The sequence below is a fragment of the Pygoscelis adeliae genome, unplaced genomic scaffold, assembly GCF_000699105.1.
Source record: "Pygoscelis adeliae isolate BGI_AS28 unplaced genomic scaffold, ASM69910v1 Scaffold463, whole genome shotgun sequence".
NCBI classification, from domain to species: domain Eukaryota; kingdom Metazoa; phylum Chordata; class Aves; order Sphenisciformes; family Spheniscidae; genus Pygoscelis; species Pygoscelis adeliae.
This window is the reverse complement of record NW_008824471.1, coordinates 1,859,102-1,874,942: the sequence shown is the minus strand read 5'-3', so window position 1 is coordinate 1,874,942 and position 15,841 is coordinate 1,859,102. Positions and strand designations below refer to the sequence as shown.

The following is a 15,841-nucleotide window of genomic DNA, read 5'->3' as shown; positions in this document are numbered from 1 at the left end:
AGTATTTTTTCACAATAAAGTACGGGTGTGGAATTCCCCTACTGATCCCTGCCGTGTTCCTTGTCTCTCCTTCCACCTCCCACAATAATGCACTAGCATGCACTACTAAAGTTAGATAAAGGCTTCTAAATCCTGACCTTTAGTACTGGAAAAGAGGGGCTTACAATGGATCAAGTGCCAGACTGTCTTCAGGTACCTGGCACTGTATTTACACAAGCTCACTTGAGACGTTATTCATATTTATTTGAAATACTTGTCTAATCTCTCTGAATTTGGAATCCTATGCTTTTCTCTGACAACTTAGGGTTTGGAAGAATCTTTTATTTGCAGTATGGTGTGCTATTTGTAATACCACTTGTTCTTTCACCTAGGATCTCAGGTTTGTTTCTTATACTATTGTGCTATTTTGGCATATCATTTATTGTTCTTTAAAATGGATTAGTTGGATTTGCTCCAGATCCATCTTCTCTTCTCTCAGCTTCAACTGGGAAAAGGGAGCATGCTGGATAGATCAGGAATTAGCAGTTTCAGAACTGAGCTCCTCCTTGGGCTCTTCCAAAGAGCTAGACAAAGTCTTGAACACCATCTGGTCAAAAGGTGGTGTCCTCTTCCAGTGACAGTAAATCTTTGTTACGTACAAGATGAAGTATGTAACCAATGCTCTTTGAGCTGTGTTTCATGGCATAACTTCCTCCAATTTTTACTTTCTGAAACTTCGTCTTAATTATGGTACATGGTCTGAGGCTACAGAATTACAGTCACATGTTCACACTGAAGTCACAAAAGATCTACTCTCATGTCATTTGGAAGTTAACCCCATTTGTTGACCCAAAGATCTCTAAGTTACAGGATTAGAAAGAGATTTTGAGGATGCTTGGACTACCACATATATAGCAAGTATGCAGTCCCCTGCACTAAGTGTGACTTTTGCAGGAAGGACAGGGGAAGAGTTTGGTGTAAAACTTGGATAGGACTTATTTTCACATTTTGAAGTTGAGCTTCCTTATTATTGGCATTGCAAATTATATCTGTAGGCATACTACAGACATACTACTTCAAAAGTCTCCACTTTAGTTTAGAACCATTAATAAACCTTATGGTCTAAATATGTTCTTTAGATATGTAGTTAAATGTTTCTTTCACAGCAGGAAACATTTCAGATGTTTCAGTCAGATATTTCTGACCATTATCCATGATGAGAAGTGTACAACTGCAGTTTTTAAAAAGATAAACTTCCAAAATAAGGACATACTAGGATACTCATCTCTGCTAAAAGAGAATAAGTAACCAGAAATTAGAGGGGAAAATGTGTACCCACAATGCACATCATAAATTCTACCACATCAAATCATTGGGTGTATATGATGGATTTGTCATAAGGTGTGGTGGATATGCCTGTGTAAGGCTAAGCTGTGCCAGAATGCCCAAACCCTATCAGAGAAAAAAAGACTAAGAGAAGAGCATCATGTGTTTGTGACTGTCACACGCCTTATTTTTCAAGGGGTGAATTCAGAGGCACTGTTGCAAAACTGTTACAGAGCTTGTTTCCAGAACTGAGCTGCTCTAGATTAAAAGAAACTTCATTAAAGTCTGCCAAGGACTTGGATGAGCTATGAGCTTTCATGAGGCACCACTGCTGTTAGGAAACAATTGTAGGTAAATAACAAAAGCTGTCAAATGCGTTGATGGCACCACTCAACATTTAGAATAAACTTTTCCTGCTCACCATAATGTGCATTGCCTTAGGGGTGGAATCCATCCTGTGTCATTTTAGACATTTAAAAGATAGATATATATTTCAAAGCAGGTTGTTCGGACTCTTTGCAGTCAGAATTTCAAAAGTAAGCTGGGATGCATCAACAAATCTAAACCAGACAGCAACTTTAAAATGAGATGACTCATGATCTAGAAAAGGCTATTTATCTCTAGTGATTCTAAAGGGGGGTTGGACAGCTCTCTGGAATGTGTGTCTAGAATTGGATTGACTAATCCTAGCCTGGATTATTAGTTACTCATACTAATTCTGTGTGAGTGTGTGACTTTGATGAAAAAAGCCCTGGTTAGAGGTTTTCTTGTGTCTTTGATCTGTAACTCTAGCTTTGATCTCCTCGTGTCTCACAGCCAGACTGTAGATACTATAAAACCGTCTCATCATCTATGAAACTTCTGATGTTACATTTTTTGGCAGTTCCATGGTCTGTAGCTTGCAAACAGGCAATGAGAAGTAAGAAACAAGACAATATTATCATTACCAAGTGTTCAGAAGTCCTGGTTTTACTTCCAGTGATTGAATCACTGATCCATCTGGTTCATGTATGTGCTTGTGTTCTACACCTTGGACATACACGTTCAAGAGTTGCTCTTCACATCATTTTTTTTACCTCTGTAGTACCTGTAGCACATAATCTGGACTCTCCACCCTATGTGATTCACATGACAGTAAGAGCATTGGAGCTCATTCCTACTTCAGTTTCCTCCCGTCTATTGCCTGTGTTACACTTTCTATATTTTTCCCCCTGTTTAAATGCATCACAACCCTTTAAAATTTTAATTTTCATTTGCTTTAGGTTCTCTTTTAATGATTTCAGGACTTTTACTATTTTATTCTTTTACTTTATAACTTTGGCCCTGGGTTTGCCCATCTCATTCTTTAATCTCATACTGTAGCTTCTGGCTTTTGCCCAGAAAGTATGTGGTTATGATCTCCCTGGGCATCAAGGGCTGTGGTAGAGAATTTTTGGTCTCTAGTGAGCCTACCCAGCTGGCTTTCCTGTCTGAAAGATGAAGAAAACATCACAATTAAATATCCTGTATGGCACTTAAAGCCAGAGATAAAAAGAAATGAAGAGGGGTATCCCCAGCTGCCTGATCGGTTTGCCTATAAAGGATTACACCACATTTCCCCTCTTCAGCACTCCTAGAATCAGCTATCGAGAAAAATAAACCTAATTAAAACCACCAGGTTCCAGGGCTGCTCTCTGGCACAGGTTTCCTTGGGATGCAGGAAGTTGTGCTCTTGTCAGCTGGGCTCCAAAACCAGGTAAAATGTGTCTTCAGGAGAAACTAGTTAGCACCAGAACTGCTGGTGTGTGTTTCTGTATTGATAGAGCACAACCCTTCGGAGGACCACTCACCTTTGTGTGTCTACAATGGAAATGTCAAGCAGGCCCCTATTCTCAAAAAAACCCACCGCAGTGAAATGTGTAAAGGAACATTCTCAGATCACAGATTCCTCACTTCCCTGAACCATGAGCAAGCCAGACTCAGGGTTTCTTCATTGCACAATGTCTGAGTAGTTGGCAGGGCAGCTGCCTGGAGCGCCAGTCACAGTTTTGCCATGTGTGTCACTCTCGGTGTTTTAGGAGCAATGCCGCACTTGGCAGGGGCCGTGCTTTGGGTTTTGTTCATGTCATGGCTTTGTGAATCCCCATGGCCCCCCTGGCTGTAGTCACGGAGTCCTGGCTGGAGCCGTTCACAGAGTGACTGTACGTACAGGCACTCAAAGGAGAAGGGTGGGATACTTGCTTGTATCTCTTCTACTTTGAAATGTGCTATTAGTGTGTACGTTTGCAACCTTTTCTGCTGTTACAGTTCCCCTGTTGAAGAGTTTGATCTCATCTCTGAATTCTCTGGCTAAGAGGAAGGACCCCTCTCTGCCCCTTGTCTCACCCCGTGAAGGGAGGGCGGCTCACAGCATGCCCTCTGCATCTACTGCTAGGATAGAAATTCTCCAGGTACCAGCACTACCCATACCCTGCGTGCAAGTTACATATGGCACCACATCTCAAAAGAACAGTTAAAGGTTAGCAGCATGCCTTTTTATCTTGGCACTTACCTTTACTTTTACAGTTCTATCCTGATCCCTTCCGGGCAGGAGCCTTTGTGTGGGTGTGAACTTGGCAGCCTGAGTTGTCAGTTCCCCTGTAAAATCCCCTAACTACAGTAGGAGTGTGTTTAGAGAAGAAATTGGCCAGATATAGACGATATTAGTAATCCAAACAGCTAACTAGGATTCATTCCACTTAATTTCAGAAAATAAAATCTCCGTCTTGTGTGTCACCAAATATTCCACAGAAGCGGGTAGAGAATAATTTAACTAACAAGCACTACCAGCCCAGCTGAAATTTGAAACAGTGAACGTGTGAGATGTGGTGTTTTATAATGCCGTGTTGTGGCTCTTGTAATTGTGTCTGCACCTGCACGTGCATGCGTGCGCACACACACACAGTTTAAATTGCCTGGCACAGTACACATAGGCAGCAAATGTTCACCTGCAGGACTACTATAGTAGTATTCACTCCCCAAACTTCCTACCTGAGAGTGGGCTGTTTGCAACCTTTGCTAAATGTAGCAGCGTTTTATGGAAGGAATGTGCAGCACATTTGGCTTTCCATCACACGATATACTTTGACCCTTTTTTGGAACATTTTTCATACATAGCACAATTCCTAAAATCCCAGTTGTTTCCTATTTACTCTGTTGTAGAAGTTTGTTATGTACATATGGTTTTTGATTCAGATGGAATAATAAGGGCTGGTTTAAATCATATATTTTCTTGTAATTTTCTTGCTAATGGAAATTATCTCCTTTAAGGGGTTTTGTGGCCAGCAGCAATGTCACCTTCATTTAGTATATTTGGAGGCTCATTCCTTTTTCAGATGCCTAGAAGGCCTCAGCACAGAAAAAATGTTGCCTAATCTTTAACAGAAGTCTTGCTGAGAAGTTGAAACAGGATTAGAAATCTCAGTATCTGATCCTTTGAGGACAGCAGCTTCAAAGCAACTATGCAAAGCTGGGAAAAGAGAGTGAATGAGCAAGCTTGAACCCTTTGAAATATTTACTGTTCAGTGAGTTTGGAGAGGAAGGGGGAACATGATGAGGCCTTTGCTCTCCTGAAAGTTGATACCATCCTCTTGTTTTATTAATAGGAAAAAAATGATATTACTACTTTGACATTTCTTTTGTTTGACAAAAGCTGGAGACACTGATCTAAGTATTATACCTTATATATAGACACACACACATATGTGAAAGTGGTAGAAAAAGGCTGAGAGAGTTCCATTTGTTTCTAAATATCGTCTTTTTTTTTTTCAGGAATACTTCAATTCCTGTAAAATACATTCAATAACTGGATCAATATCCATCATATATTGAACGTGAAGCATTAAGAACCATTCTTTTACAAGGTTTGCCCTATCGCTCGGTGTCCTGGTAGCAGTTCATCCCAATTTCAAACTGGTTGTGGAGCTTGAGCTTTTGTTTTGGCTCTCTGCATCAGATGTAGATCTGCATGCCCTGATGAAAATTCAGACTTGGCAGGAAACTAGTCCCCTTGTCACAAAGTGTGTACCTACTTCTGCGCCTGAATTTATTTACACAGCCGCTATTTGCAAAGAACTGTGCAGTTAGCCTCCAGTTTCTTCTCTCCTGGTAGTGATTTTTTATTCTTTCTTTTTTTTTTAACCCAAGCTTCAGGTTTTTGTTGGTAAATTTGGATGTTTTCATGATATATTTCCTTGTGCTTCTCTTCTGAAAACATCTTATAGGCTCACCTGATCCATTTCTCATTTTGCTATTAGAGTAAGCTATAGTTACATGAAAATGGGTGGGCTTCAATCTCTCCAGGTGACCGTTTTCTCAAGATACCTTTCCAAAGGGCTCAGCATAGCACACCTTAGATGTCTAGGGACTCAGTCAGTGTTAACCATGCAGTGCTGTGTTTCTATGAGCTCCTAAATGCAAGGGAAACTTTTTCAAACATAAACCAAATATAATTTTGAAATTTTTATTTGGGGACTTCATTGAATTGCTGTATGGAGCCAGTAAAACTCAATGTGGAGGAACAGCTCTTGCCAGCTCAGCCTGAGAATGAGGATCCCAGTAACAAGGCATATGCCCTTCCTGTGTGCATGGTATTGGGGTTTTAATTACATTTAGTGTAAAGGTAATCAGAGCTTGCTTATAGATTTAGGAAAAATAATTATTGAAAAGAAAACACAGTCTTGAGTCAAAAGTTCATTGGTTTTGAGAGGATTGTAAAAATATTTCAGGGGAGGCCTTAAGTTCTCGAGTGGATTGCTATTTATCTATGGTCATGCACATGCTAAATAATGATATTAAAAAATTACTCTCCTGTTGTGTTTTATAATAAAGCAAAGCCTGCCAGCTATATAAACAACACTTTATTTTTGCAGCATTATGGAATAAAACAGGGAGAGGTGGCCTTGTGGGTTGACTATTTGAGGTTCATGACTGAACAGCAATTTCCAAAGCTGAACCTAACTGTGATGATAAGTTATGCCTTCTGCTATGCTCACTCGTGCAAATTAAGGCAACTTCTGAACAACCTGTGCATGTTAAATTTCATATTTGGTAAATCTTATGTATTTCCCATCATGTTGGATGGAACTGCCGATATTTTAAAAAAGCAATTTATTTTGCCATCTTTGAAGTAGCTCATGCATTAGTAACCCTGCCACCTTTGAAATTAAACCGGGTTTTGTCTGCAGTTTAAGCACTTTGAAGTGTCTTCTATTTTTAAATCTCATATGAGTATTGGAAATGCCTTCAGCTCTCCTGCAAATGGGTTTTGTTTAATGATTGCTGTTGTCTCTAAATGGGTCTTGGCATTTTTAGTCAGTTTGTGGTGAAGCAATTATTTTTGCTAATTGAATTTACAGGGGAATGACCTGGGACAGGGAGCAAACAACATCACATAGTCATGGGCACTTTAGGGTTGAGGTGGTCATCCAAAATATGAGATAGTGGCCTTTGTATGTCAGCTTATAAATATCTCAATATATGAGTAGTTTTAACGTTTGTGATCTAAAGGCTTCATTACTTCCTCAAAGTAAAAGTGAAATATTCACTTTACATGTGTAAAGCTTGCAACAGAAGTGTCCTAAGTGATGTTTGCCAAAGCACATTGTTTTTGGTACACTGCTTGTTATCATTAACTGCTCGAGTACTACATTGGTGAGTGCAAACACTAGAAAGATAGATATGCTGTCAGATCCTTCTGACTACCTGAGCTTTTCCCCACAAAATCAGAGCAATGGAAGGAAAGATGGCTTTGAGCCAGACCTGCGGGTCTCAGATGCTTGCAAAAACAGTAGATGTTCACACATGCTAGGAAGATAGAAATGTCCCAGTCTTTTCCCTCCCTGTCCCGCACTGACTATAGCTTAAAGCAGTGTAAAAAGTGCCTTACTGTAGCTCCTTCTGTGTGGATCATCACCAGACATGGCATTAAATAAGTTTCAGGCTAAATCAACCATTTAATTCCTTCGGAGAGTCTTCAAAACATACTAATTTCTGCTGAATTGTATTGATAGAAAAAACTAAGGAAAGAAGGGAGCTTACTAATTGCATAGCAATTGAGCAGTGAGATAGCAAAGCTTTGGGAGAAGATGAAGTTAACAAGAGAAAACTGAGCTACATTTTAGAGAGCGCTCACTAAGTTGAGATAGTCCTGTTCAATGCACATCTGTTGCCAAGAAAGGAAACCAAACTAGGTTGTACTGAGACTGGCAAAATAAGTAATATTTGAAAATACCATACAGATAACATTAGTCACTTGGTATTGGACAAGGTGAACTATGAGGTTAATCTAGTATGGAAAATCCCATTGATAATGTTGGCATGTGCCCCACAAAATCGGTTGCCCAGGGAACAAGGGAAGCACAGCTCTGTTTACTTTAGTGCGTGACACAAGAGACCCAGAGCAGTCAAAAAATCTGATTACTGAAGGACAGTACACAACCAGATAGTGGGTATTCGCTAAAATAGCATGTGCTTGACAAAAGACTTCCCTAATTTCCCTGTAAAATGGCTGGATTTGTACCATGGTGTGTGCATCACTAAATTTCCTAAAACTGCACAGCTATCTGATCAGCTCTGGGGAGTTTCTAAGTGTTGCAGATTGTAAAGTACTGACTCTTAGAAACTGCCAGAAAAGAACGTGAAAGAGAAAGCCACAGCATCCCTTTAAAATATGCCAAACAAATCAAACAAGGACAAAAAGCAGGTGGCAGAAATTGCGTTTATTTTTGTGAACAGGCAAAAATGAAATTTTGCTGTAAGGAAAATGATGCTTTGCCATCACTTAGCACCATTATTGCTGCACTAACATTCCCTGAACAAACTCTCTTTGTCAATGTATTTCTGTTAATTTGACAGCCTCTGGTAACATTCAGATCTCTCTTGGGACGTTAATATGTCCTGGGCTGAAATGATAGACTGTGTAAGTATGGTTTTTAGCTCATTTAAAAATAATTTTCTTCTTCAGAGGATTAAAAAAAAAAACCCTATGCATGGTTTGAACTCTCCACTACCCAGGTGATGGGGAATGGAATAAACACAACTAAAAATTGGTCAGCATCCTTGCAGCATGCTGTGGCACAATGTCTGGTCCTGGGAGGGCCATGTTAATTTGACTGTAGTGCCCCGTGAGAGGAACAGCGTTGCTGCAGAGTAAGCCTCCATGTAGAGTCACGTGAAGTGTGCCTAGAGCTGTGGCTCAGTGTATCTGCCACCTACCTGTGGATGTTGGTGAACCCCCAAATTCCTGGGGGGGGAGTGCGTGTGTCTAACAGCCGCTTTGAAAATATCAGTCCTTTGAAAATACCAGAGCTAAAGAAGTGGACAAGTCATTGTGCTCTTAAGTAAGACATTACAATTAGTGGGGTTTTTGTCTTCCATCTGATACTCGTGGTCTTGCTCTTTCATTAGATTTCCACATTCCCATAAAAATGAAGTTAGGATGTGCACAGAAATACCGCCGTTCATTTTGTATTCTTTCCAGTGTACTTTTCATCTACACATCATGGAGCAGAAAATGAGAGGCTTGCACTACCACAATTCTCACAGGGGATCATTAGGATTCCCTACTGTTGTCTAATCATGTGGTGTCCTATTGATGTGTAGTCAATTGATAGAGTAATTGTGTTTTGTGCAGTAGATCTCGCTTGAGTACAGCAGTGTGTTGGTTTTAGTTACGAGAAATTGGTGTGGATTTTAAGCTCTTAAATGAACAACAGATCTTTCTACGCTTCACAAAACATAAGTACAAATTATGGAGGGATTAAGTAATGGAAAAAGGAACATTTAAAATATATGTATTTGCAGATGGGCTTTCATGTGGAAGAAGTATATGAGATGCATGCCAAATAAGCTGATTTTTTAATTTTTGTAATGCTGGAAGGAGTTTATGAATGAGACTGCCGGTCCATTAGAGGGGCTGCTGTAGCAGCTGGAGCGTGTCTGTCGTAACACACTGGACTCGCGAAAGCTGAAGTTCCTGCTGTGAGCCGGGGAGCTGCAAGGCCTGAGCACCACCAGAGAGAGCTAATGAACGACATGGAAGGAAGACGTTGTCTTTGAGCTCTTTCTTTATTGTGTATACTTTATGCTCTGAGCTGCAGTCATTAGCCCATTGCAGGTGAAGGGAACAAGGCTGCGGCTGAAGCCGTGCTGGTTACCCAAGCCTCTTTAGTCTTGGTAATACTGCAGAGGTTTTTCTGCAGACTGAGGGAGTGCAGGATGCTGCAGTCTAATTTCCAGGTGTATGTTAGGAAACGAATCCCTCAGCACCAGGGCAGTTACCATGAGCTCCACAATGCCTCATGGGCATAGCCTAAACCTTATTTATAAAATAAAACCTTTTCCCCACAGAGCTGTAGACAGGCTGGGTTGAGGGAAGGCTCACTTATTTCACGGAAGTAGCAATTTCACTGACCCTGTCACCTTCATTTCCGACGGTCTAGCTCGTCGGTCCTGAAAGTGCTTCTGCCTTCGAGGGTTTCTGCAGGAGGGGGCCGTGCTGTCTGTCGCAGGCAGCCGGTGGGGTCACCTGCTGGGGCACACGCTGGGGTCTCTGGCCTGGTTTGACTTTTGCTTTCTTGCCACCTCCATGGGGTACACTGATCTATTTTGAAGCTAGTGATATTATTATGCTGAATTAAATTAAATCAGGAACCTTCATGAGGATGTGGGAATGTCTCTGCAGTGCTGCAGGGCAATATTGATTACCCCCAGTGTGAATCTAAGAGTGGCAGCACTGGAAAGGTTACTTAATATTATTTTGTGGCAGCACATATGTTTTGCAAACTGCTGTTTTGAAGGTCAGCCATTTGCGCATACCGTTTTTGACAGTTTTTCTGTCTGCCTTCAGCTCACAGCCAGGCTGGACATGGTTATTTCTTTATAGTAATTTTTGAGGTTGCGTTTGAGATGAAGGCAAGAAGTAGGGCAGATCATCAGTGATAGCTGATGAGGTTGTTATGATGAGACATTAGCTAGGGGTAGGAGAAAAGTGAGAAGATAATGCATTTGCTTGCCTGTCTGATAATGATGTGGCAGCTTCTGTTTGTGCACATATATCACCAGCAAGTCAGCGTGTTGAGAACCACTAATAGGAAGGTTATAAAGCCTGCAAAGTTGTTCCAGCTTCTGTTTTATACAGATGCGCCACAGTATGAAATTATGAAATTTGCTTTTAGCAAGTTTTGCTTCCTCTTATTTTAATGTACTTTGTATACTAATGTATTCTATTATGAAACTACATTTTCAGTGACCCATACATTTTCTTTTAATGTGCGGCAGCTTTCTCAGACAAGGCAGGCACAATTTTTTTTTTTTCAATTGTTTCAGCAAAAGCAGAGAAAAGGAGTGTATGATGATGGATTTTGTATACAAAGGTGCATCAGAAAATTATCAGAAATAAGACTTAATGTGTGACATACAAATCCTTTGTTTTATCATTTTTCCTCCTTTTCTTTCTTGTATAAATTCTATTTCCCTCTTCCCTAGTCCTTTTTTAAAGATTGGGAAATTCATATTAAAAGATGTATGTGAGCACAGTCTGATCTTTACTGCCCAGGCAAAATCATCATGACATCCAAATGCAAAATTCCTTCAGTCTGCTGACTCTACTGATCAAAAAAGTGTTTTAGTAAAGATTGGGAGGAACTATAAAGGTCCAGTAAGATTAAGAGGTTTGGGGTGGTTTTTTTTTTTTTGTAAATTTAATGACTGGATAAACAGGTCCCAAGAAAAGTTTTTTTGAAACTGAAACCAAATCCTCAATTTGGCCATTAAAGTTGACTTCATAATTCCTCAGTGAAGTTTTTTTACTGCTATAAGTAAAAATGTAGTGAATATTACTGTAACATCACTGATTGTTAAACATGGAGGTAAAAGCAGAGTATTCATGCTTTATGAGAAGGTAGAGGAGCAACACAAGAGATTTGTAAATATTATTTCATATTTTTATTCCTTGATCGAGCTGCTGAGGGGACATGGCATAACCATCTCACTTTATATTAGAAAATATAGGCATATATGCCAAATATAAATGGTTCCATGTTGTTCATTGTGGCATTTTCAAGACATCCCCCAGGTCTCTGTTCCATTCACCACTCTCTTATTGCCTGCAGATAGCTTTGCTAATACTTGGTGAGTCATCATCTGATTTCTGAATTTAAGAAAAATAAATGTCCATTTGATGTGAATGGGGCTCTTCCCACCAAGAGAACTTTGAGGTTTGCAGTTTTGTCACAAGTTGCACGTTTTATCTTCACCATATGGCTTTACATGTTATAAGAATGAAGAATGCAGTCTATTACTGCCTTTTAACAGACAGCAAGACCAGTCTGTTAACAGGGATGGATGTGTGTTTGAGGTAGCCAGCATGCTAATGACCACTTCCTCAATTTGGGAATTCCAGCTTGTTCATCAAACATGAAATACCAAAATCAACAACAGTCTGGCATTTAACATTTTCGTATTACCATCTTCACTGTTACTGATATGGTTTTTTAAGTCATATTTTACATGACTGGTTGCAAACAAGAGTTGGTTTTCAGTGTAAGAACACCTGGTAACAACAGATTGGGAATGCAGGAAAGCATAGATGAATTGCCCAGGCCTATCAGTTGTACACCAGAGGGATATAGGAATTAAAATGTCACTGTTTTGGAGGGGGGTGATCAATGTGATCTTGAAGCCTGTCTCCACCTCACTTCAGGTGACAAAATATTCCTGACATCAGCGTTAGGAAAGACACTTGTATTATGTCACCTGTGAATTGGTTGGAGACTTCCTTGTGTGGAGAACCTTTTATTATATCATCAGCTGAAATTCTCATCAGAATCATAGGAGAACTGCAGTATTGTTGATACAAACTCACCAAGACTCAGCGTTTCATGGAAAATGGAAATCTCAGTGGTAGACTCATATTGCAGGAAAGTAACTAAAGGGTGCCAAGCCCACCTCACTCCAAAGGTAAAGGTTTTAAGATCAGCTCTTATACACCCCAGTGCAGAAGCTCGAGTTTGTACCCAGTAAGTGGCCATCTGCTGACTGGAAAAATATAAATGAAAGTGCGAAGTGTTGGGCTTGGCATAATGTTATGTCAGATACCCATATCCATAATTTAAGATCTTAATGCACTGGAAAATAAAATAAAACAGAAAGACCCAAGAAAAATCTCCAGCCTTTTCAAACTAACTGTTGCCTAGGCTAAATCAATTGCACATTATATATGTAGAATTAAGTAATTAAAAAATAATTAAAAAGCAGCTATTCTTTTATTTCCCCACTAAATGCTATAGTCAAGATTTGTTCCCTCTGTAAGTAAAATTACAAATATATAAACTTGTGCCAGGATGTGTGTCCTGTTGGATCTATATATTCACTAGAAGCACAGGGATCAGCTAGGGTAGGGATCACCAACCTATTCCATGCATATCATTGAATATTCCTTGTAGGTAATAGCTGTTTGACTGACATTATTGACTTGAGTGTAATTCCATTTAAAACCTTATACCTTGCATCAGTTTATCTACATGAGATCATTGACATGATGTAAAATATTTTCATGAATTTCACCAACTGATGGAGCCATTCAGCTGCTAACGGAAAAAAACTCCTAGCAGTTAATTATACACAGCTAGCTATAATATTAAAATTGAGGGCAGTGTCTTGGTGCCTGTTCATACTCTGTAATACCAACACTAATTATAAAATAAAGTAGGGTATCTGATGGCCAAAATAAACCATCCTTGTGATTATCCATTTTAATGAAACTTAGTAGAGTAAGTTTTTTAAATTATTGAAAAAGCTGATGTGGTTGAAAGACTGGTTCAAAGAAATAGCTGATTTCTTTCAGTGGACAGAAGGCAGGAAAAACTTCCAGACATCTCCAGTTACCTCCTTGGTGAGGACAGTGGTTTTGGTTCCTGCACAGCAGAAGGAGACAAAAATATGTCTAGGCTTTATAAAAGGAATCCCCGAGTACCTGTGTCAGTAGATTGGATTGGATTCAGTATCCCAGAAAAGTATTGGTCAAAGGTCTGCTGCTCTCAAAAGACCAGAACAATTTAATTAGAGGTGAATCTGCCCTTTGCCCAGATTGAGGTGGACGCTGAGGTCACGGGTTCTTGTACATAAACAGCCCAGGAGGAGCAAGGAAGAGGGGCAGTCACGGGTGACTTGCCTCAGGTCAGAGTATGATGAAACTTTATCAGATTGAGTCTGCTTCTTCTCAAAATGTCAGCCAAAAGGCCTGCCCCTTCCTGGGGACTCTTTTGTGAGTCACAATGGCCATAAGCACAACCGGCTTCTCTAGGGGTGGTGCTCAAGCTGGAGAGATGCCCTGAAACACCTTATGCACAACTGTGGATAAATGACCTAATGTACTAAATTTGCACATATAATGCAAATCTGAAAATCAAAGCAGGACAAAAACACAAACACGTATAAAGACTTGGTTGTATCAGTATCCTGGTAAGCAGAGTCCAAAAAAAGAAAGTGGCCTTTGTTCAGCATATTGCCAGCTTCTTGTTACATCCTAAAATATTTGTACCGGCAACATTTCTCCAGATGTCGGTACGGATTTCTGCATGAGCAAGGACTGCAAGATATGGTTCTACTAATGTCTATACCTTTTGAGGTGTATCACTGCTTCATTCTTTGAGGATTTGTACCAATGGTAGCTCTCCATAAGCCAGCTGAGGTATGTACCCCTAAGAATTTATGTTGGTTGTAAAACTTCTCGACTGAAATACAGTATTCCCTGTGAATTATTACCGTAAGCCTTCCTAAGTCTCTTGTCTTACATTACATTTCCTAAATTCATGGCAAAAATTCTGTGCTTTTTAGGCATCTATTTCAAAGGTCAGCATGGAGTTCTGTCTCAATTCATATATAAGAAAGAAAAATAATAATTGCAAGAAAGCGTTGCTTTCCATCGGCTTTTCCATATATCTACTTCTTATTTTTACTTCATTTACAGCATAAGATTTCAGGACATGAAGCCAAAGTGCACCTTTGCATCAGCTAGTCTCACTTGTATATAGCAATTCCTTAATTATCACTTAGCTTCTCCATTATTGTGCTCCTTAGTTTATAAGGATTGCTTTCAGTAAGAGAGCTAAACTCAATACGAATGGGCTTGGAGATGAAAAACCTGCCTGTTAATTTGTTCCCAGCTCCTCATCTTTACTGTTAAAAGTGTACATCGTGTAGGAATCTGAATGCACCTGGTTTTGGCTTCTAGCTGCTGGTTCTTGCTGCCTACCAAGAGTGTGAAGCCATACAAGAACTTTGGCTATAGAGAGGAAAAAACTGTAAATATTATTTGAATGCTAATTGTGCTTTAGTGTTTTAAAGACATCTTGCTATAGGCCTTATTAGTCTTTTATGTTGTTGCATTTCTGTGCTGGTATGACCTGACCAGAGAGAATGAAATCATAATTTCCCTTCTGCTGGGGGGCGAATGTAATTTATTTTTCTTCTTATTATCGGAGTCTCTTAACAGGAATTAAGACTCATTGCTTTAAAGACACATGCATTTAATAACAGGGATTTGATGTGTTCTGATCTCAGTGCCCATATGTAGTCTTCTACAGATCAGAAGCAGTGCACAGCTGCAGATATTTGTGCACATGAAGTGCCTTACAGGACCACTGCCTAACTGCATACATTTTACATGCTTTCCTTCTGATATGGATCTAAAGCTGCCAACAACAGCGTGGGAGCAGCAAAAATGAAAAGGCAGGGAAGGAATGTTTCCAATAAAAGTCTGCCTCCCTTGCATAGTCCAAGTGACAGTAAGCATTCCAGCTTTGAGGGCTTTCAGTTGGCATTGTATGCAAAAATATTTCAAAGTGGGGAGAAAAAGGCAAATATAAAGAGGGGGAGGAAAGGACTGCAGCACCACTGAGCTTCATTCAAATTTGCAGCCAAGACTGTGCAGAGGGAAGTGATGACAACTGCGGAGTTATATGTGCGTAAGAGCAAAGTTTCCCACACGTGTTCTCATCCGTATCACAGTTCGGGGCGCTTGGTAATAAAGGCTTGGGCTCCAGCCAGTAGAGAGGCAAGGCCAACCACAAAGTTCAGATCTGGATCCAAACTTCTGCATGTTAGGGAATAGTTAGCCCTCTTGTTTGAGATTTTACTCATCTTAACTATGCACAAAAATAAGCAAGAAAGTTGAACAAAGATGATTTTCAAGTTGCAGCTGTAATACTACAAGCCCCTTAGCAGTTTTGATTAACCAGGGGATTACATAAGATTTTGTTGTGGGTTTTATTTTATTTTATTTTAACAAATTTACTTTCTGTATGACAAATACTTTGTCCTTTGTACTGCATTTCAATCTCAAATGAGCCTGAAATCAGGTTTGGAGTAAATGCCACTTGTGCCTCTGCATTAGATCTTGTGCTTTAGGGAGCACCTGGTTATCTGCAGGAGAGAGTGAGCTCCTGTCCTACTCTAAAACCAGCTCTTCAATCCTGCTAAGGAAGAAGAGACTGGCTGGGGGGCACCGCGGGGCGGG

The 15,841-nt window shown here is 40.0% G+C and overlaps 1 protein-coding gene across 1 annotated transcript in view; it reads left to right on the top strand.

Moving 5' to 3' along the window:
* SMYD3 (SET and MYND domain containing 3) overlaps positions 1-15,841 on the top strand; it is a 385,279-nt gene that overhangs the window by 242,814 nt on the left and 126,624 nt on the right. The gene's annotated exons all lie outside the window — the stretch shown is intronic.